Source organism: Hyla sarda, chromosome 6 (assembly GCF_029499605.1).
Source record: "Hyla sarda isolate aHylSar1 chromosome 6, aHylSar1.hap1, whole genome shotgun sequence".
In the NCBI taxonomy this organism is placed as follows: Eukaryota; Metazoa; Chordata; class Amphibia; order Anura; family Hylidae; genus Hyla; species Hyla sarda.
Genome location: NC_079194.1, coordinates 58,017,657 through 58,040,953, shown reverse-complemented (window position 1 = coordinate 58,040,953; position 23,297 = coordinate 58,017,657). Strand labels below are relative to the sequence as shown.

At 43.3% G+C, this 23,297-nt stretch overlaps 1 pseudogene; it reads left to right on the top strand.

Annotated features, from left to right (window-relative positions):
- Window positions 1–1,790: 1,790 nt before the first annotated feature.
- On the top strand, window positions 1,791–18,947 carry LOC130275631 (coiled-coil domain-containing protein 134-like; annotated as a pseudogene).
- The last annotated feature ends 4,350 nt before the right edge of the window (window positions 18,948–23,297 follow it).

Sequence of the window (23,297 nt, the reverse complement as noted above, 5' to 3'; positions counted from 1 at the left end):
ACCAATAGCAGAGATAGGAGGGGTGGCACCCCTGCCACCTCACTCCTATTGCTTCAAGGGGATCGTGGGTGTCTAGGACATCCGCGAACCCCTTTATTTTCCGGGTTAACGGGTCACTATAGACCCGTATGACCCGGAATAGCCGCAAATCGCAAGTTTGATGACCCCCCTGGGCATTTGCACGGGGTGCCTGCTGATAGATATCAGCAGTCACCCCGGTCCGGTCCCCGTCCGGCGCGCGGCGGGGACCGAAATTCCCACGGGCGTACAGGTACGCCCTTGGTCCTTAAGTACCAGGGAGCAAAGGCATACCTGTACGCCCTTGGTCCTTAAGGGGTTAATTACCATGGCACCAGGACGTACATTTATATCCTATGTTGTTAAGGGGTTAAAAGGGTTATCCACCATAAAGTGATTTTAGTACGTACCTGCCAGACAGTATTGGACATGCTTAGGAAGGATCTTTGCTTGTCTTGAGGCTAATTGGCTATGTTGTGAGCAGAGGTGTAGCTTGCAGCTTCTGGACCCCGATGCAAAATATGAAATAGGGCCCCATTTGCCAATTATAATACTGGTCTCTTATGGGGAAGATGTGCTTTGGGGCCCCCTTAGGTACCAGGGCCCCGATGCGACTGCCACCTCTATAGCTACACCCCAGGTTGTGAGATTACCATAATGCTGTGGCTATCTTTTTGTGAACTGGCTACTTGCTACCTGTTGGAGTTCGTTCTCTCAGTCTACAAATCCCATAGTTTCTTGTTTGTGAGATCGCTTTTCTCCCTACTATATATCAGCCACCCCACCCATTGAAACACAATACCAGTGTTTTCTGACCAGGGTGCCATTCCATTGAAGCAAAGACAAGCTCCCTCTGAACACTGACTAGTGATGTAATGTCTCGGCTGCACTGCAACCCAGAAAAGCCTGAGACTTGAATAATTTTGTATGCTGTTTAAAATAAACATTGGGGCAAAAATCACAGAAGAATTGCAAAACCACCATGAAACACAAGTACGGACACTATATGAACCACACTAACTGTACAACCCCTGTAGCATAGTCAAATAATTAAAAAAAATCCCCGAATACCTATTTAAACTTATGGCTCTTAAAAGACGAGGAGGAAAAAGTTAAACATAACAATGAAAATAGGTTGTGACCTCAAGGGGTTAAGAGTTGGGTTTAGTAAATCTTGTCTATTTTTATGCCATTTCCTGATGTATGGACACAATACGGAGTCATGCATATAGTGCACCTATGTGAGAACCGCATGTCAGGGCGGCTTTGCGCGGTTTCGGAATGTGAACTGGGGCTCTATTCCCCTTCACTGGCACATAACGGGTTAACCACGAGCTCACAGCTGTCAGTCTCCACGACGGCGGGAGACACAACGGAGTGAGTTTTGTGTGTGGAGGCGCCGCGGCCTCATATGCAAATATAGATCCCCTGATCGGTGACGTCACATCACCCCACAGCACGCCAAGCCTTCCCATTGGTCGGCGAGCCCTGGTCTCATTGACAACAAAACAACCAGCACGCGCTATTACAAGAGGAGTGAGCGGGGCTTTCAGAGCCTCCCAACCCTCACACCCTCACACACGCCTGGCGTCCAGGGAAGGAAAACCAAGCCTCGTTTTCAATCATCGTGCTTCGCCTATGGTTTTATGTGTCCGCGCAACGAGGCTAGGCACGCAAAGTGGAGGGGGGTAAGGCGGCTGACGTCATCACCAGCGGAGGGGCGGTGCGGGGAGGAACATGGCGTCGGTTTCGCCTGTGACAGGTTGTTGAGTTCGGAAGGAAAGTGACAGTAGCAGCGAGAAGGCGAAGGCTTCCCCGGGCGGGGAGCGACGTATTGCTTTTACCAGTATGGAGAACATGGAGACGCTGACGGAACTCGGGGATGAGCTCACCCTGGGAGACATTGACGGTGAGGGGCACGAGCGAGGCGGTCACGTTTTACGATTTCTTAAAGGGAAACTCCACTTTTTTTTATTATATATTTGAGGGGACATAGATGTCACATGTATGGTGTATGGGGGTCCCCGGGGGGTCCCCTCAAGTATATTATATTACTACTGTTGCAAAACTACAACTCTCATTATGCCCTGACAGCCGAAGTCTTTCAGGGCATAATGGGAGTTGTAGTTCTGCAACTGCTACACAGCCTTGGGCGATGGTTCACAGTTTCACATTATGGGAGTTGTTGTTTTTTGCAGCTGCTGCACAACCTCAGGCTGGGAAACACTGTAAAATGGTCACAGATCTTGCGCTTATGAAATGATGGGAGTTGTAGTCGCCATTGTTTTTTGCAGCTGCTGCCCTGGCTAGTGGGAAACACTGCAGAATGGTCACAGATCTTGCTCTTATTGAATGATGGGAGTAGTTAGTAGTTGCCATCTGATGCTGTTTAAGGTTGTCAGGACATGATAGGAGTTGTGGTTTTTGCAGCCGCCACTTGGGTTAAGAGAAAACTCTGTGGAATGGTCAGATCTCTCTTCTTCATTGAATGTTGGGAGTTGTAGTCGCTAGTACTCTACGTCTGCCGCTGCTCTCCGATACCTATTAAGATATATTCGGGGTGTACTTCCTGTTGTAAAATAGGAGTGTTGGGGACGACTTGTCAATGGGTGGTTTTTGATTTGGGAAGAGAAATGCACCAAAATACGCGGCACGTTTAAAAAAAAAATGTTTTATATATACATATATATATATATATATATATTTATATATAAAATCATATTATTATGTATTGTAGATGCTCAAGTGTCAAGGGTGTGTGTCCCCCTCATGCCAGACAGAACTATTTAATGCATCTGTCTTAACGCGACAAAAAAAAAAAAAAAAAACATTTATGATGTGTGCTATGGTGTAAGAGAGGTGTGACCCCCCCCCCCCGGGCACTGTGGCACACCATATAAACTTTATCTCTGACTAATGTAAAAATAAATAAATAATAATAATAAAAAGTTTAAGATTAAAGAGTAACTGGGGTACCTTTGTTGCCTCCTTCTGGGTAAATTAATATTGTGTTGAAGTTGTATGTGGGCTGTATATATGGGCAGAGCACTGATGTGTACGGAAGCATACCCAACCGGCGCCAATTCATCTCGGTGGACTGGATGTAGTCTACTACAGTGTTTTCCAAACAGCCTTCCTCCAGCTGTTTCAAATCCACAACTCCCAGCATGCTGGGAGTTGTGGTTTTGCAACAGCTGGAGGCACACTGTTTGGAAAACACTGGTCTACTAGGGCACACAAGCAAACGATGTATACGATGATGTATATTGCCACATATCTGAGCTATGCCCGTTCATCTCAGTGAGTTATTGTGACAATAGGGGAGATTTACCAAAACCTGAGCAGAAGAGTGGTGCAGTTGCCCATAGCAACCGATCAGATTGCTTCTGTTATATTTCACAGGCATATTCAAAAGTTAAAGAAGCAATCTGGTTGCTATGGGCAACTGCACCACGCTTCCTCTACACAGGTTTTGATAAATCTCCTCCAACGTTCAGTCTGTTTCTACTGTTGTTTTATTTTTAATTTTTTTGCTTTTTTGTAGAACTCAAATGTGCCCTTCGCCTGCACTTTGGAGTCCCACAATAGTACAATATATGTTAGGAATGCACCATACATACATAGTCACTACTAACTATGCTTGACCCATTGAGATGAATGGATATGGGTCAGATATGTGGCGGTATACATAAGAGTTTATATGAAACTAAAATGCTTCAGATCTGTTTTTCGATTTTCAATTTCCTATTGAGGTTAAAGGAGATATCCATTGGTGAACAACTTATCCCCTATCCTAGGTATAGGGGATAAGTTTCAGATCGCGGGGGGTCCGACCGCTGGGGCCCCCCGCAATCTCCTGTACGGGGCGCTGACAGCCCGCGGCATGGGGGCGTGTTGACCACCCCCCTCAATACAACTCTATGGCAGAGTCGGAGCGCTGCATTTGGCAATCTCTGGCTCTGCCATAGAGTTGTATAGAGGGGCGTGTCGGCCGCCGCTTTGTGCGAGCCTGGCCCCCGTACAGGAGATTGTGGGGGGCCCCAGCAGTCGGGCCCCCTGCAATCTCAAACTTATCCCCTATCCTTAGGATAGGGGATATGTTTTTCATCACTGGACTACCCCTTTAATTGAGAAAATCTGTAACAAATCCTCAGCAGTTCAGTCCATTGTGAACATGCCAATATAGTTTTTTTCTCAATAGGTTTCTCTGTTGGATTTACCCTGAAAATACTGACCAAATGCTGGCATGTGAATAGGGTTTAGACTGCACGGATAAATCTGGGTCATTGTTTTATCTTAAAGGGCACCCATTATAAGTAACATGTCAGAAGTTTTGCAGAATCGGAGTTCGGGGGACTGAATCTTTCACTGATCACTAAAATGTTGGGGCAGAACTCTGTGCCCCCCAGGGATCATTCCTGATGGTCTCCTGCCTGGGAATACTAAGCATGGAAAGCTCTAATCTCAGTTTTATCTTGAAAAGTTTTGGCCGTGTAATATTTCTTAAAGGGTTATTCCAGGATTTTTTTTATTTGACTATGCTACGGGGGCTGTAAAGTTAGTGTAGTTCATAATATAGTGTCTGTACCTGTATGTGACGGTTTTCTCACAATTCTGTGATTTTTCACTCCAATATTTATTGGAGCTTGCTGTGCTGGGTCTCTTCATCCAATCACTGCAGGCTGCTCAGTAATTCCCTCCTCTCTGTTTTCATACTGCAGTCTACAGGAGTGAGCACAGAGGAGTGCTACTCCCGCCCTCACTTGCTGGACTTTGTCCCAGCCTGTGCGTCGGCTAGTACAAAGTTGATGCTGCAGCAGTACAGGATTTATGTTCTGGATGGTATGGAGACCCCTAGTGGTGTTTTTATTTTCTTATTTATTTATTTATTTTTTTATTTTTTTATAAGCCATGATTTCTATAAAAATAAAATAAAATTAAAACTTATGAAGTACATTGCTCAAAAAAATAAAGGGAACACTTAAACAACACAATATAATTCCAAGTCAATGACACTTCTGTGAAATCACACTGTCCACTCAGGAAGCAACACTGATTGACAATCAATTTCACATGCTGTTGTGCAAATGGAACAGACAGCAGGTGGAAATTATAGGCAATTAGCAAGACACCCCCAATAAAGGAGTGGTTCTGCAGGTAGTGACCACAGACCGCTTCTCAGTTCCTATGCTTCCTTCCTGGCTGATGTTTTGGTCACTTTTGAATGCTGGCGGTGCTTTCACTCTAGTGATAGCATGAGACAGAGTCTACAACCCACACAAGTGGCTCCGGTAGTGCAGCCCATCCAGGATGGCACATCAATGCGAGCTGTGGCAAGAAGGTTTGCTTTGTCTGTCAGCGTAGTGTCCAGAGCATGGAGGCACTACCAGGAGACAGGCCAGTACATCAGGAGACGTGGAGGAAGCCGTAGGAGGGCAACAACCCAGCAGCTGGACCGATACCTCCACCTTTGTGCAAGGAAGAGCAGGAGGAGCACAGCCAGAGCCCTGCAAAAGGACCTCCAGCAGGCCACAAATGTGTATGTTTCCACTCAAACGGTCAGAAACAGACTCCATGAGGGTGGTATGAGGGCCCAACGTCCACAGGTGGGGGTTGTGCTTACAGCCCAACACCGTGCAGGACGTTTGGCATTTGCCAGAGAACACCAAGATTGGCAAATTCGCCAATGGCACCCTTTGCTCTTCATAGATGAAAGCAGGTTCACACTGAGCAGATGTGACAGAGTCTGGAGATTCCGTGGAGAACGTTCTGCTGTCTACAACATCCTCCAGCATGACCGGGTTGGTGGTGGGTCAGTAATGGTGTGGGTTGGCATTTCTTTGGGGGGCCGCACTGCCCTCCATGTGCTTGCCAGAGGTAGCCTGACTGCCATTAGGTACCGATAGGAGATCCTCAGACCCCTTGTGAGACCATATGCTGGTGCGGTTGGCCCTGGGTTCCTCCTAATGCAAGACAATGCTAGACCTCATGTGGCTGGAGTGTGTCAGCAGTTCCTGCAAGAGGAAGGCATTGCTATAGACTGCCCCGCCCGTTCCCTAGACCTGAATCCGAGTGAGCACATCTGGGACATCATATCTCGCTCCATTCACCAATGCCACGTTGCACCACAGACTGTCCAGGAGATAGCGGTTGCTTTAGTCCATGTCTGGGAGGACATCCCTCAGGAGACCATTTGCCACCTCATCAGGAGCATGCCCAGGCGTTGTAGGGGAGGTCATACGGGCACATGGAGGCCACACACTACTGAGCCTCATTTTGACATTACATCAAAGTTGGATCAGCCTGTAGTGAGGTTTTCCACTTTGATTTTGAGTGTGACTCCATATCCAGACCTCCATGGGTTGATAAATTTGATCTCCATTGATAATTTTTGTGTGATTTTGTTGTCGGCACATTCAACTATATAAAGACAAAAGTATTTCATATGATTCGTTCCTTCATTCAGATCTAGGATGTGTTATCTTGGTGATCCTTTAATTTTTTTAATTATATAAGAAATCTTGTAGCAGCACACAAGTAAAGGGAAAAAAATGGGGATTTATTCCATAAAAAGTGTTTTCACAGCAAGTGACGTTTCAACCAGGCTCTCCTAGTCTTTTTCAAGACAGCACATTCAACTCTGTAAAGACGAAAGTATTTCATACGATTAGTTCATTCATTCGGATCCAGGATGTGTTATCTTAGTGTTCCCTTTATTTTTTTGAGCAGTTTATATGAGAAAGGTTAATGTTTTGTCAAGATGTCCAACATATAAAAAGTTTTTTTAATCTGACAGTGTCCATTTAAATATTTTTAAAAATAAAGTCTAAAGGAACGACAAGCCTTCTTTACCATAAGAACTGTGAATTTATGGAACAGTCTAACTCAGGAACTGGTCACAGCAGGAACAGTTTAAAGCTTCAAAACAGGGTTAGATACATTCTTAAAACAAAATAACATTAAAGGGGGGGGGGTACTTCAGTGAAAATCTTAATCCTTCCAGTGCTTATCAGCTGCTGAATATTACAGAGGAAGTTCTTTTCTTTTTACATTTCTTTTCTGTCTGACCACAGTGCTCTCTGCTAACATCTGTCTGTCTCAGGAACTGTCTAGAGTAGGAGCAAATCCCTATAGCAAACCTCTCCTGCTCTGGACAGTCCCTGACATGGAAAGAGGTGTTAGCAGAGAGCACTGCTGTGGTCAGACAGAAAAGAACAACTCCACTTCCTATGGAGCATACAGCAGCTGATAAGTACTGGAAGGATTAAGATTTCTAAATAGAAGTAATTTACATATCTGTTTAACTTTCTGGCACCAGCTGATTTAAAAAAAGATGTTTTTCACTGGAGTACCCCTTTAATTCTTACACAGAAATATAAAATCGCATCCCCCCATACCCCTTCCCTTCAATTCCTTGGTTAACCTTGATGGACATGTGTCTTTTTTTTCAACCATACTATTAATTATGTAACTATGTAAAGCAGCACATGTCTAGATACTTTATATAACACCATATGGCAGATTCTTCTAACTAATTTAGATGGTATCAAAGTGTAATTTGCCTGTGTGCGTTGATGCACAATTATATTTGTCTTAATTCTGGACATGTTTAGCTTCTTGTTGTATTTAGCACACTATATGACGTTGTAGTTGCACTTACTGTACTGTAATGATTATTTTCTGTAAAGTTCGTTTATGCTATTTAGGCCTTGACAGATTGCAGATAAGAAGCTTTTTGAGGTGAAGAGGAAGGATCAGATCAATGCCCTCAACAACCTAATTGAACTAAATGATGTCAACCAGCAGTACAAGATTATTGACATAATGCTAAAGGGGCTTTTCAAGGTGAGATTCTTTCCATACCAGTGACCTTTCTCATCTTTATGAGATCTTTTGGCAAAAAGACTAAAGCGGCATAGGCATCACAAATATACTGTTCCATGATATAGTATTCAGGCTTAAAGGAGTACTCCAAAAAGGAAACATATGTTTTCAAATCAACTGGTGACAGAAAGTTATGCAAATTTGTAAATTCTGTTTAAAAATCTTATCAGCTGCTGGATGTCCTGGAAGAAGTCATGTAGTCTTTTCAGTCAGACAGGGTGCTCTCTGCTGCCACCTCTTTCCGTGTCAGAAACTGTGTGCACTGTGATCAGACTGGAAAGGACTACACAACTTCCTCTGTAGCATACAGCAGCTGATGAGTACTGGAAAGCTTTAGATCTTTATATAGAAGTAATTGGAAAATCTGTATAATTTTTCTGTCACCATTTTTTTTTCCCTCTAGAGGACCCCTTTTAGGCAGTCATACCCCTCCAATAGCTGAATGCTTTTGCCCTTTCTATACACAAGTATGCTTGGTTAAGCTAAGCGTGCATGTGTTCTGTAGGTTAAAGGAGTTCTTTGCCCCTAGACATCCCCTATAAGATGTCTGATCGCGGGGGTCCCGCTGCTGGGGACCCCCGTGATCTCTCCTGCAGCCCCCCAGTCATTAGCTGCATGGAACAAAGCTTTGCTCCGTGGCTGATGACTCACAATAAAGGGGCCGGAGTATCGCAACGTCACGGCTCCGCCCCCTCAATGTAAGCCTATGGGAGGGAGCTGCAGGAAAAATCACAGGGGGACATCTTATCCCCTATACAAAGGATAGGATGTCTAGGGGCGGAGTACCTATTTAAGGTAAAAAAAAAAAAAAAAAAATTAAAAAAAAAGCTGCTGCCATATATGTCTAAGATAACCAGGAGTTGAAAGTCAACATGCCTGATCCTCCTTTTCCCTGAACTTATCTGTAGGGGAGAGTCAGCACACCTCCATATTCATAAGGTAGTCCCAGTCCTGCCAAAATTGCGGAGACTTTTAAGGGCTATCCAGCAATAGCGAAACATAGCTAATTTCTATTTAAAAAAAATTATGATTGTTTGTGGCTAACAACTTGGCTCTATTCACTTTAATAATGGAACTGAGCTGCTAAACCACAGCCATCCTGCAGACTAATGTGGTGCAGTTTTTGAAGAAATCAGCTCTGCTTTTTATCTCCTTTCATGTTTGATGGTGGAAGTCTGATGTTCAGAACCTCCACCGATCAGATCATCGATCAGATCTGGTAAAGGTCACCAATTTCTAGGCCCCCAACCTGCCACTCTGCCATTATACTGGATGGTAACAGTATTGTGATGATGCCCCTGTATCATTTGCCTAATGTTGGGTAATGTAGAAAGTAAACTTTTAGCATGCACTGTGTGTAAGTTACTGGTGAAGAGTCATCTGAGTTTAGTCATTCCGTCCAGTCCCTAAACACGCACTTCCCAGACTGATGTCCCAAAGGTGGCTTTTAACCAGGTATCATTGCCCCACAAATGCTTCCCATTGTGGCAGACTTACGCCATGTTTTTATAACAAGGATAGCTATTCATCTTATTGGCCACTAATCAATAGTACTTTTCCCCTGTAGCTTATTTTGTTAGGAGCGGGACCTGAGCATCATGTGATCATTGTGAAAAGAGTTGTCTCTTATTTAGGTGATGGAGTAACCAACCATAGAAGAGCTGCTATAAAAGTAAACTTTCCCTTTAAGGGAGGTGATAGTGATGTCAGAACGTTTTTTTTTTTTTTCAGCCAAGTGTCAAGAAGATGGGGCTGAGCTGCTTAAGTGCCACAATTTGGCACGCCTCCTCGCTTGCTCCCACCTCCTAGTCCCTCCTAGTTAGACATTCGAGGCTCTTTACATCAATCAAAGAGGGAGACGAGTGTGAACAAGAAACCATGCCAGGCACTTGGGCAGCTTGGCTCCACCATCGGCTTCAGGAATGGTTAAGTTTGCTTTTATACCCTAAGGATATGTTCACACTACAGAATATCCACACACGTAATTCTAATCAGGAATTCCTCTCAGAGATTCCGTCTGGTGGCCACTGCTGTTCATTTTTTTTGTCGGATCAATTTCAGAAGCAGTTTTCTGCAGTGTGAATGGGACCGCGGAAGGCCCATGCACTCCAATGTTGAGTTTTATACAACGTAATTCCGGAGCACAATTCCACGCACGGAAGTTCCGTAGTATGATTCAATGGTGTCTCTTAGCAGGAAATACAGATTACCTTTAGCTTTGCACTATGATAATATTTTGTGTCGTACCAGGTGCTGGAGGACTCCTGAGCTGTTCTCATTGCAGCAGGAATACAGCCTGATGGTCCATTCCCCATAGATGAGAAGATTAAAGATGGTAAGATAGGTTAGATATAAAGTGCTACAAAGGAGAATTCACTGATATTTATATTATAAACAATTCATCGTATGAAGCGTAAGCATTCTGATCATGTTTATGGGGTCAGCATCTTCTATAGAGCTGTTCTAGGCTATGTATGATGGGTGTATAGACTGCGAGGAGGGAGAAGTGCACAATGTATACTGCAGTACAATGTATTGTTGGTGTAAGATGTGTATGGCCATGCTGCGGATTAGTAACACATTATGCATATACAAGTAGAAGCCTTTTTATGTGCAGCCATTTCTAGATATATGGCATCTATTTTGCATATTTCAGTTTTGGACCAGTCTGAGGCTAAAACACTGCTCAAAAATTCCGCAAAATTTACTGCATGTTAATTTCTATGGGGATTCCACTGTTTACACAACGGAATTTTTGCAATTCCGTTTAGAGCCCCATTAAAGTTAATGGAACTCTGAATTCAAGTGAAATGTGTGTTTTGAAAGCACAGAAATTCAGCTCAGGTTCCACGGAACTGCGAAAAATCCGCAGTCTGCTTTTTGTGTGGAAATGCAGAAATTCTGCCATGTGAACATAGCCTAAGTGAGAATTCCCTTCATGTAAAGAGAGAAGGGTACCAGATTGTGAGAAAAAAATGCATCACTTTTTAGTACCTTTAAAAAATGTCATCTGCTAAACCACCCCAGGCAAAGTATAAAAGTGAGCTACACAAAACAGAAAATTCCAGCACTCCAACTGCCTGTGATCATTGAGATTTTTCTTTATAAAGATCAGTATTTCCCAACCAGAGTGCCCCCAGCTGTTGAAAAACTATAACTCCCAGCATGCCATACCACAACTTATTTTTTTGTCATGGTGATCTCGTGGATGCTGTCAGGGGACCCACAAGATTGGCAGCAGGGTTGTATTACACAAATGCTTTGATCAGAGATGACGCCGATCCTGGTAGTTAAATCCATTAGATGCCGATCCTGGCAGCTAAACCTATTAGATACAGTGTACAGCAGCTGCTGCAGCATATAAGGTGTTTGACAGATAATCCTTCTGCCATCTGATTGGTCCTCTGTCCCCTGGTGCAATGGTTTAAAAGGTAATAATAACTTTAATGTACTGTAAGGGTAGAGTCACATGAAATACGCTGCGGATGTGCTATTGACCATCACTAGATTGAGCTCCTTGCTGTGCCCATGTGTCCAGCAATCCGCTTCCACAATCAGACACACAGGGATCTGCAAGTCTGTAGTAAACTGCGCGCAGTTTACTACAGACCTGCAAATCCCTGTGTGTCTGCTCATAGAAGTGGATTTCTGCTATGAGCAGACACACAGGACACATGGGCGCAGCAGGGAGCACGCAGCAGGGAGCTCAATCTAGCGACGGTCATCAGCGCATCTGCAGCGTCAAATATTTTGCGGATGTGCTACGTGTGACTCTACCCTAAAACTGCACTAGTAAAAATAAAAACAACGGAAAGGAGTAAATTATGGCTTTTGGGTACGCCAGGTTCTGCCTCTATTGTGCAAAGCTGGCTATTAGCAATGGGTATCTCTGAAACTGGAACACATATCCAGGTAAGTGATACCTCGTTATAATCCGGTTCTTTTTCACTATAACCTCAGGTATTGGGTTTAGTGCAGGTAATCCGGCTGTGAGTTTTCCTTTAATTCCACTACTATGTATAGAGCCTAGGCTTTCAGCCCCCTACAAAGTGTTTACTTCCGGTGTCACGGCTGTGAAAAACAGCTGATCGGTGGGAGGGCCAGGTGTCAACACCCCGCCAATAAGCTGTTGATAACCTAACCACAGAATAGGCTACCAGTGGGTTTATGTTTTACCCTTTTTAAAAGGTTAAAGGGGCACTCCGCCCCTAAACATCTTATCCCCTATCTAAAGGATAGGGGATAAGATGTCTGATCGTGGGGGTCCTGCTGCTGAACTTCGCTCCGTGCCGGATGACTGGCAATGCGGGGCAGAGGCTCGTGACGTCAAGGCCACGCCCCCTCCCATAGACTTGCATTGAGGGTGTGTGGTCGCGACGTAACGAGCCACCGCTGCTGCACTCGACTCTCTAAATGAACGCAGCAGGGAGTTTGCGTCGATCAGACATTTTATCCCCTATCCAATGATGTCTAGGGGCGGGAGTACCCCTTTAAATAATGTCCACTTCTAATGACTCATTCTCTTTAATAATAATTCTCATGTTCTGAAAGCTAATGATAAAATAAAGAAATTGCTTTTCTTTAAATGTTTCTATTCTCCAGTACAGTAGGCATAGAAATATAATGTAAAGGGCATGAAACCCAATTGTGTGACTTTCTAGGGTATAAAGGAAATAATAATCTCATCTCGCAAAGAATTGTTCCGCAACACTGGCAGATTTTTCTGGAAAGAAATAAGAATGCGGCTATTGTCAGCTTCATTTTCTGATTCTTGGCAGGTTTGTTGAGAAGGAAAAATGTCTGAAGGAGATCGGTCATTGGCAGAGTATGTGATGCGGCTGTTCAGATGAAGTGTTATAATGCTGGCTGTTAATACCTGCTTTATGTTGCAGCCTATTCACACACTGTGGAAAATTCCGCCTTCTTTGGTGATGTCGTCCTACGTTTTCCCAAGATCGTTCACCATTACTTTGATCGAAATTCCAATTGGAACAACCTGATTCGGTGGGGTATTGGCTTCTGTAATCTGAGTGGCATCTTTGATGACGGTCCTCACTCCCAGCTTCTTGGCCTGGTATGTCATAATCCAATATTTGTGTTAATATAAAGTTACATAGTTCTTAAAGGAAATCCGTCACCAGTGTCACCTGCACTAACCTGTCAGTACGGACAGGTAGTGCAGGTGACACTGATGACAACAGTACTTACCTTGTCCTGTTCTGTGCAGTCGTTCTCTGGTATCTTCAGTTCCGGGCCCGGCTTGGAGCATGGGCGGAGCTTAGTGATGTTACAGCTGCTGTTTGCTAGCAGCAGGACCCAGCAGAGAGCAGCAGCAGTGATGTCACTAAGCTCCGCCCATGCTCCAAGCCGGGCCCGGAGCTGAAGATAACGGAGAACAACTGCATAGAGCAGGACAAGGTAAGTACTGTTGTCATCAGTGTCCCCTGCACTACCTGTCCGTACCAACAGGTTAGTGCAGGTGACACTGGTGACGAATTTCCTTTTAAGGTTGAAAATAGTTCAGAGTCCATAAAGTTCAACTGAATAACCCTATTTTGTCCCTATTGTCCTTATGAGGCCAATGCCAATTTCCCGATACCAGGGGAAAAATTCCTTCCCGACTCCAATATGGTGATCAGAATAAATCCCTGGATCAACGTTCTGTCCATATATCCATAACCTGTAATATTAGTCTCCAAAAATGCATCCAGGCCCTTTCTGATCTTTTTTATAGAGTTCACCATGACCACCTGATGTTCTAGTAAAGAACCCCTGTCTGTGCTCATATAGATGCAATGGTCAGGGGTCACATACTTTTAGTCATAGTGTTCACTACAAAAGCCACAGTACATGAAAACTGTAAACCTTTGGGTTGTGATCTTTACCTTTTTAGTTTTTTATCCTTGCCTGATATTGTATGTGTTTTTTATATATCTAATTTTATGACAGCAGATTCCAGTGTAGTATAGGTGCAGTATATAGACAGAGCTTTATTAGCAGCGTATACTATGGTTACATATAACTTCTTATTGCAGATGTCTCAGGAGTTGGGCATTAGTGAAAAGTCCCCCGATTATCGAAATCCCTTTAGGAGTGAAAATATGGAGGTAAGTTTACTTGGTTATGTAGATTTTAAAGTACATCTATGCTTTTGGATAAAAGTATTGAAGAGATTGGTTCCCTATGGCTAAGTTTCCACTTGTTTTTTTTTTTTTTCTGTCCGTTTTTGAAAAACTGCCACTGCAGTTTTTGAGCCAAAGTTAGAAGTGGATCCATAATGGAGAAGTGTAAGTCCTTCCTTTATATGTCCTATTCCTTTTGAATACACTTCTGGCTTTGGATGAAAAACTGCAGTGGCAGATATCCAAAAACTGCCAGAAAAAAAACAAGTGGAAACTTAGCCTAACTATAATCTGTTCACACATGGAAGGGGTTATCCAGGATAAGAAAAAAAGAGCTGATTTCTTTAAAAAAAAAATTAATAAATAAAAAGGTACACCCCTGTCCTCAGTTGAGCTCATTGCAGTGAATGAAGCTAAGTTGTTATGCCACACACAACCTGAGCACTGGCGTGGTGCTGTTTTTGGAAAATATTAGTTCTGTCAATATATGCTGCTAATGTGCTGTGGAATTTTAAATGGGAAATCTGCAATGAACCCAAAATTGTAAAATTGTTACAGATCTCCACAAAATTTGCAACTGGATTTCATTCAGAAGTAAATACACTGCTCCAAAAAATAAAGGGAACACTTAAACAACACAATGTAACTCCAAGTCAATGACACTTCTGTGAAATCACACTGTCCACTCAGGAAGCAACACTGATTGACAATCAATTTCACATGCTGTTGTGCAAATGGAACAGACAACAGGTGGAAATTATAGGCAATTAGCAAGACACCCCCAATAAAGGAGTGGTTCTGCAGGAGGTGACCACAGACCACTTTTCAGGTCCTATGCATCCTTGCTGATGTTTTGGTCACTTTTGAATGCTGGTGGTGCTTTCACTCTAGAGGTAGCATGAGACGGAGTCTACAACCCACACAAGTGGCTCAGGTAGTGCAGCTCATCCAGGATGGCACATCAATGCAAGCTGTGGCAAGAAGGTTTGCTCTCTCTGTCAGTGTAGGGTCCAGAGCATGGAGGCGCTACCAGGAGACAGGCCAGTACATCAGGAGACGTGAAGGAGGTCGTAGGAGGGCAACAACCCAGCAGCAGGACCGATACCTCCGCCTTTGTGCAAGGAGGTGCAAGGTGGAGCACTGCCAGAGCCCTTCAAAATTACCTCTAGCAGGCCACAAATGTGCATGTGTCCACTCAAATGGTCAGAAACAGACTCCATGAGGGTGGTATGAGAGCCTGACATCCACAGGTGGGGGTTGTGCTTACAGCCCAACACCGTGCATCAAGTTTGGCATTTGCCAGAGAACACCAAGATTGGCAAATTCGCCACTGGCGCCCTGTGCTCTTCACAGATGAAAGCAGGTTAACACTGAGCACATAGGACAGATGTGACAGAGTCTGGAGATGCCGTGAAGAACGTTCTGCTGGCTGCAACATCCTCCAGCATGACCGGTTTGGCGGTGGGTCAGTAATGGTGTGGGGTGGCATTTCTTTGGGGGGGGGGGGCCGCACAGCTCTCCATGTGCTTGCCAGAGGTAGCCTGACTGCCATTAGGTACCGAAATGAGATCCTCAGACCCCTTGTGAGACCATATGCTGGTGCGGTTGGCCCTAGGTGCCTCTTAATGCAAGACAATGCTAGACCTCATGTGGCTGGAGTGTGTTCTTGCAGGAGGAAGGCATTGATGCTATGGACTGGCCCACCCATTCCCCAGACCTGAATCCGATTGAGCACATCTGGGACATAATGTCTCGCTCCAACCTCCATTGCACCACAGACTGTCCAGGAGTTGGCGGATGCTTTAGTCCAGGTCTGGGAGGACATCCCTCAGGAGACCATCCGCCACCTCATCAGGAGCATGCCCAGGCGTTGTAGGGAGGTCATACGGGCACGTGGAGGCCACACACACTACTGAGCCTCATTTTGACTTGTTTTAAGGACATTACATAAAGTTGGATCAGCCTGTAGTGTGGTTTTCCACTTTGATTTTGAGTGTGACTCCATATCCAGACCTCCATGGGTTGATAAATATGATCTCCATTGATAATTTTTGTGTGATTTTGTTGTCGGCACATTCAACTATATAAAGACGAAAGTATTTCATATGATTCGTTCCTTCATTCAGATCTAGGATGTGTTATCTTGGTGATCCTTTAATTTTTTTTAATTATATAAGAAATCTTGTAGCAGCACACAAGTAAAGGGAAAAAAATGGGGATTTATTCCATAAAAAGTGTTTTCACAGCAAGTGACGTTTCAACCAGGCTCTCCTAATCTTTTTCAAGACTAGGAGAGCCTGGTCGAAACGTCGCTTGCTGTGAAAACACTTTTTATGGAATGAATCCCCATTTTTTCACTTTACTTGTGTGCTGCTACAAGATTCCTTTTTTTGTATACAAATGGTGGGCTCTTGACCACAGCCCCAGAAGCTACAAGCACAAAACCTCTACCTGGCATTGTTCTGAGGGTCTATTCACACTGCGGAATTTCCACCAGCGGAATTCCGCCTCAAAGACCAGTACACTTCTATGGGTTTCTGCACTCCCGTTGACACTTCGTAAATTCTGCTTGCTGAATTCCGCAAACGGAAATTCCGAAAGGTCAACGGGAGTGCAGAATCCCATAGAAGTGTATTGGGCTTTCATATGAGGCGGAATTGCCCTGGCGCAAATTCTGCTGTGTTAATAGACTCTAAGAATGGTTCCATTGGCAAATCATTTTCACATTTTCCATGCCTTAGATCAGTATTTTTCAACCAGGTTGCCTCCAGCTGTTGCAAAACTTCAACTCCCAGCATGCTGGGAGTTGTAGTTTTGCAACAACTGGAGGCACCCTGGTTGAAAAACACTGCCTTAGAGGCACAAATCGCGGTGTAAACCAGGCCTTATAGAAAGTGTTTATAAATTTGCGTTAACAACTGTTAAGATGCCATTTTTTGGTGTTTTAAATGTAATTGTGGGTGTCTTTTTCCTAGTTTTTACCCAATACAGATGCCTTTCAGAAAGCGATAAAAGAAGAGGAGAAACGAAGACGTAAGGAAGAGAAGCGGAAAGAAATCCGGAAAGGCCCTCGAATAACGCGATCTCGGTCAGAATTATAACGGTGGGCCGAGGGTAACGTTGTGTGCGTATAGTGGAGAAAGCCTTACTGAACAATACACGTGCCAACATCATTCCGGTCTGAACCAAGATGTAACAAAAACTGTTCTAATGCTGGATACAGAAACACAAGTAGAAGATTGAACCATTGGGTCTATGGCTCTGAGCTCTTTAATTCTTTTTGTAAAATATCAGAAAATGTGTTTGTGTTTTGTTTTTTGGGTTTCTCTTAAATTTTTTTCTTATTTTATGTTTTTTTACGCTCGAGAAAATGTAACCTCTAAAACAGAATTAAGAGCGTTGTTTTGAATGGTGCTGTGCTAAATGGTCGTGTTTTTAAAGGGATTTTTTTTTTTTTATAGAATTTTAAGAAAGTTGAGATCTGGGGAAGGTCCGACACCCAGCACCTATTTAAAGAGATCACAGCGCAATGAGGCATTGCTACAGTAGAGAAAGTATGATGTGTGCGAATACAAACCTGATGTAAACAATAAGGGTCTATTCACACTACCAAAAAATTTTGAGTTCTGCTTTTCTATCCCTGGATAATCCCTTTAATTCTTAATTAGGCATGTTCACATGGCGGAAATATTGCAGAACGTCTGCCCGGAAAACATGGACGGACATTCCACAAATAGAGCACTGACAAGATATTCCTGCGCTAGGACCGCTCCCAAAAAAACATGCCATCTCTATAGACAGCAATACATTTCCAAGCGGGTCCCGCCAAATAATGAACATGTTCATTCTTTCGGCAGAGCCTGGGATCTGGAATGGTGCAGCAGAATCCTATTGAAAACAATGGAAGGCTGCTGCAATGTAATTTCCGAGTGGATTTCTGGAGCAGAATTCTGCTTGTAAAATACTTAGTGTGATTGGGTGCTAAATAGCCAATGGCGGGGGGTTAGAGTCGGACCCCCACTGATCTAAACCCGAGGATAGGTCAAGCCTGGATAACTCCTTTATCTGATGTCCATGGGGTCTAAAATCTGCCCAGAAGCCACCATGGGTCATTTTGTCAATTTGATACATAGCTGTACTTAGGGCGAAAATTGTGGCAAAACCCACAACAAAGCTGCTAAATGTGGACTCGCTCTAAGGGGGTCATTACCTGTTGCGGTTAAATCAGTTGTGCAAAGCCTCATATTTTTATTTATCTTTATTTTTTTTTACCGTGACCTATAATGAAACTGCAACATGTGAATAGACCCTTGAATTTCTTCTTTATCTATAAAAGTGATTGATCTGCCTTTGTCTGATACTTGAGTTTCTGCTGTTCCTTGCTGCTAATTTTAGCGGATTACTTGAATAATATTTCAGCCTTTAGCTGTCCAGGTTTTCTGGGAGCTTTTGTTTTGCAACAGCTGGAGGCACACAGGTTGGGAAACACTGGTCTAATGTGTATGGTGTGATGTTCATAGGAACCTGAAACTTTCATGCTGCCTACCAGGGTCCACCCTGATTGCCATAGGGACCACCCTGAGGACCTGTGGTTCAGGCAGCATGAAAGCCACCTGATCCTTTTGTCCCAAGGTAGATAAGCCACAACCACAGTAGTCTAGCAGCGGCTTATTCTTCTCTTCCTATTAAGAACACACGGACATCTGGTTGAAACGATTGTGCACGTATATGAGAGTTTACTAGGAATAGCTGTCGACCGAAACGAACGCTCATCTGACAGCTGTAATGGTAGCTTATTTTTTTAAATCAACTTGTGCCAGAAAGTTATCTAGATTTGTAAATTCCTTCTATTAAAAAATCTTAATCCTTCCAATACTTGTTAGTCGCTGTATACTACAGAGGAAATTCTTTTCTTTTTGGATTTCTTTTCTGTCTGACCACAGTGTTCTCTGCTGACACCTCTGTCCATGTCAGGAACTGTCCAGAGCAGGAGAAAATCCCCATAGCAAACAAATGCTGCTCTGGACAGTTCCTGACATGGACAGAGGTGTCAGCAGAGAGCACTGTGGCCAGACAGAAAGGAAATCCAAAAAGAAAAGAATTTCCTCTGTAGCATTCAGCAGCTAATAAGTACTTATAAGGATTAAGATTTTTCAAATTTACAAATCTGGTTAACTTTTTGGCACCAGTTGATTTATAAATTTTTTTTTTACCCCTTTAAGACTATAGGATAATAGTGTTTTCCAACCAGGGTACCTCCAGCTGTTGCAAAACTATAACTCCCAGCATGCCCGGACAGCCAAAGGCTGTCCGGGCATGCTGGGAGTTGTAGTTTTGCAACAGCTGGAGGCACTCTGGTTGGAAAACACTGGGATAATATGTAGACAATAAAAACAATGTGGCTCTTAAATCCTTCCCAGCAGCCTTGTCATTTTGGATTATTATATTTTTAGATCATTCTTCTACCAAGCTGCTATTTATTCCATTTTTTTCTAATATTAACCCCTTAAGGACCAAGGACGTACCGGTACGTCCTTGGTCCTGCTCTTCTGATATAACGCGGGGTTACACAGTAACCCCGCGTCATATCATGGCGGGCCCGGCGTCATAGTGAAGCCGGGACCCGCCTCTAATAGCGCGCAGCGCCGATCGCGGCGCCGCGCGCTATTAACCCTTTAGCCGCGCGCTCAAAGCTGAGCCGCGCGGCTAAAAGTGAAAGTTCCCGACTAGCTCAGTCGGGCTGTTCGGGATAGCCGCGGCTAATCGCGGCATCCCGAACAGCTGACAGGACAGCGGGAGGGCCCCTTCCTGCCTCCTCGCTGTCCGATCGCCGAATGACTGCTCAGTGCCTGAGATCCAGGCATGAGCAGTCATCCGGCAGAATCGTTGATCACTGGTTTCTTATGAGAAACCAGTGATCAGCATAGAAGATCAGTGTGTGCAGTGTTATAGGTCCCTATGGGACCTATAACACTGCAAAAAAAAAGTGAAAAAAAAAAAGTGAATAAAGATCATTTAACTCCTCCCCTATTAAAAGTTTGAATCACCCCCCTTTTCCAATAAAAAAAAAAACACAGTGTAAATAAAAATAAACATATGTGGTATCACAAATGTCCGAATTATAAAAATATATCATTAATTAAACCGCTCGGTCAATGGCGTGCGCGCAAAAAAATTCCAAAGTCCAAAATAGTGCATTTTTGGTCACTTTTTATATCATTTAAAAATGAATAAAAAGTGATCAATAAGTCCTATCAATGCAAAAATGGTACCGTTAAAAACTTCAGATCACGGCGCAAAAAATGAGCCCTCATACCGCCCCATACACGGAAAAATAAAAAAGTTATAGGGGTCAGAAGGTGACAATTTTAAACGTATTAATTTTCCTGCATGTAGTTATGATTTTTTCCAGAAGTCCGACAAAATCAAACCTATATAAGTAGGGTATCGTTTTAATTGTATGGACCTACAGAATACATATCAGGTGTCATTTTTACCGAAAAATGTACTACGTAGAAACGGAAGCCCCCAAAAGTTACAAAACAGCCTTTTTTTTTCCATTTTGTCGCACAATGATTTTTTTTCCCGCTTCACCATAGATTTTTGGGCAAAATGACTAACGTCATTACAAAGTAGAATTGGTGGCGCAAAAAATAAGCCATCATATGGATTTTTAGGTGTAAATTTGAAAGAGTTATGATTTTTTAAATGCAAGGAGCAAAAAACGAAAATGCAAAAACGGAAAAACCTCCGGTCCTTAAGGGGTTAAAGGGGTATTCCAGGCGAAAACTTTTTTTTTTATATATATCAACTGGCTCCGGAAAGTTAAACAGATTTGTAAATTACTTCTATTAAAAAATCTTAATCCTTCCAATAGTTATTAGCTTCTGAAGTTGAGTTGTTGTTTTCTGTCTAACTGCTCTCTGATGACTCGCGTCCCGGGAGCTGTGCAGTTCCTATGGGGATATTCTCCCATCATGCACAGCTCCCGAGACGTGACATCATCATTGAGCAGTTAGACAGAAAACTTCAAAAGCTAATAACTATTGGAAGGATTAAGATTTTTTAATAGAAGTAATTTACAAATCTGTTTTAACTTTCCGGAGCCAGTTGATATATATATAAAAAAAGTTTTTGCCTGGAACACCCCTTTTAAGGAGTGAAACTTTCTACATGGACATATCTCACGGCCACTGTTCTTCCCCCTTCTTCTGCTCCCACAAAGGATAAAACTGAGCAATATAAAAATTTTGGGGGACAAAACTATAACATATCTTAAAGGGGTACTCCAGTGGAAAACCTTTTATTTTTTTTTTTTTAAATGAACTGGTGCCAGAAAGTTAAACAGATCCGTAAATTACTTCTATTAAAAAATCTTTACCCTTCCAGTACTTATAACAGCTGTATGCTACGGAGGAAATTCTATTCTTTTTAAATAATTTCTTTTTCGTCTTGTCCACAGTGCTCTCTGCTGACACCTCTGTCCATGTCAGGAACCGTCCAGAGCAGCATAGGTTTGCTATGAGGATTTTCTCCTGCTCTGGACCGTTCCTGACACGGACAGAGGTGTCAGCAGAGAGCACTGTGGACAAGACAAAAAAAGAAATTTTAAAAAGAATAGAATTGCCTCTGTATCATATAGCTGCTAATAAGTACTGGAAGGGTAAATATTTTTTTAATAGAACTCATTTACAAATCTGTTTAACTTTCTGGCACCAGTTGATTTAAAAAAAATGTTTTTGAACTGAGTACCCCTTTAAGGGTGTATTCACATGTGCTGTATCCTGGGCAGAGGATTTGATGCTGCAGCTTTTAATGTAAACTAACTGACTCAACACAGCATCAAATTTGCGCAGGATATTGTACGTGTGAATAGACCATAAGAGTAGGGTCACACATAACGTATTTTACGCTGCAGATTCGTCGATGTCCGACCCCTAAAGTGTGTTCTGCTTTGACTGCTTGTAGCAGCAATCCAACGCTTAGAGCGCGCGTGCACACAGGGAACTGCGAGTCTCTGTGCACATGCGCAGTGTACTCACAGACATCGGTCGCTCCCCCTCCCATGATGTCTGGAGTACACTGTACATGCGCACAGCGACTCACATGTCCCTGTGTATTTGCTCGTAGCGGCGGATTGCTGCTACAATTAAACAAAGCAAGCACAGCAGGAGGCACACTATAGGGTTTGTCAATGGCACATCTGCAGCGTGAAATATGCTGCAGATCTGTTACCTGTGACCCTACCCTTAGGTTGTATTCACACATACAGTATCTTGCACATATTTGAAGCTGCAGATTTGAAGTGAATGGAGCCAAGGTGTAATACCACGCACAACCTGAGGACGGGTGTGGTGCTGTTTTTGGAAGAAATTAGCTCTGTTTGTCTTATCTTTCTGGATAACCCCTTTTAATCCAGACAATCTGTAGATTGCAATGGTACTATCCAATGTGTTTGCTCTCGGGTAACAAATTTAATTTTGGGGCAATTGTGCAACTGGGCCACATGATACCTATTTGTTCTAGAGTTAGTGACTTTTCGCCTCTCTGGTCACTTTTGAAAAGTGGGAAGGGTTAACTGAGAGGGCAATGCCGCCAAGTTCTGAGGAAGGTTAAAAGCTGTGGACAATTTTGCACTGATGTTTCCTAAACATAAAATGAACCAACTTTCCAAACTGGCGTTCTTAGAACTTTCCTACCATTGAGCTGCTAACCGAAGGAGGATACAATAAGTCCATATGAGCCCTTATGCTCTCTCAATGTTAGGGTCTATTCACATGGCGGAATTTCCACTGGCGGAATTCCGCCTTAAATTACAGTCAATAGTTTTCTATGAGATTCCGCACTCCCATTCATACTTCTGAAATTACGCTTGCGGAATTCCGCAAGCAGAATTTCAGAAGTGTGAATGGGAGTGCGGAATCCCATAGAAGTCTATGGGCTTTAAATTGAGGCGGAAATTCCGCCCTGTGAATAGACAAGTGAAATTCCGCACGGAAATTTTGAGGTGTGAATATGGCCTCACTGAGGGCTTGGCTTCCACTGAAATTTATGGGAGCTGAGCTGCAGTACCCCAGCATGGCAACTACACAATGTGTGGAGCTGTCTGCTTCTGGCTCTGTTCTTTGTGTATGTGGGCACCATGGCTGATCGTTGGTGGTGCAGAATGTCAGCCCTTTACGGATCTGACATTGATGACCTATCCAGAGGATAGGCCATCAATAAAAAATAAGTCAAAGCAAAACCCTTAAGAAATTGTATAGTAATAAAAAT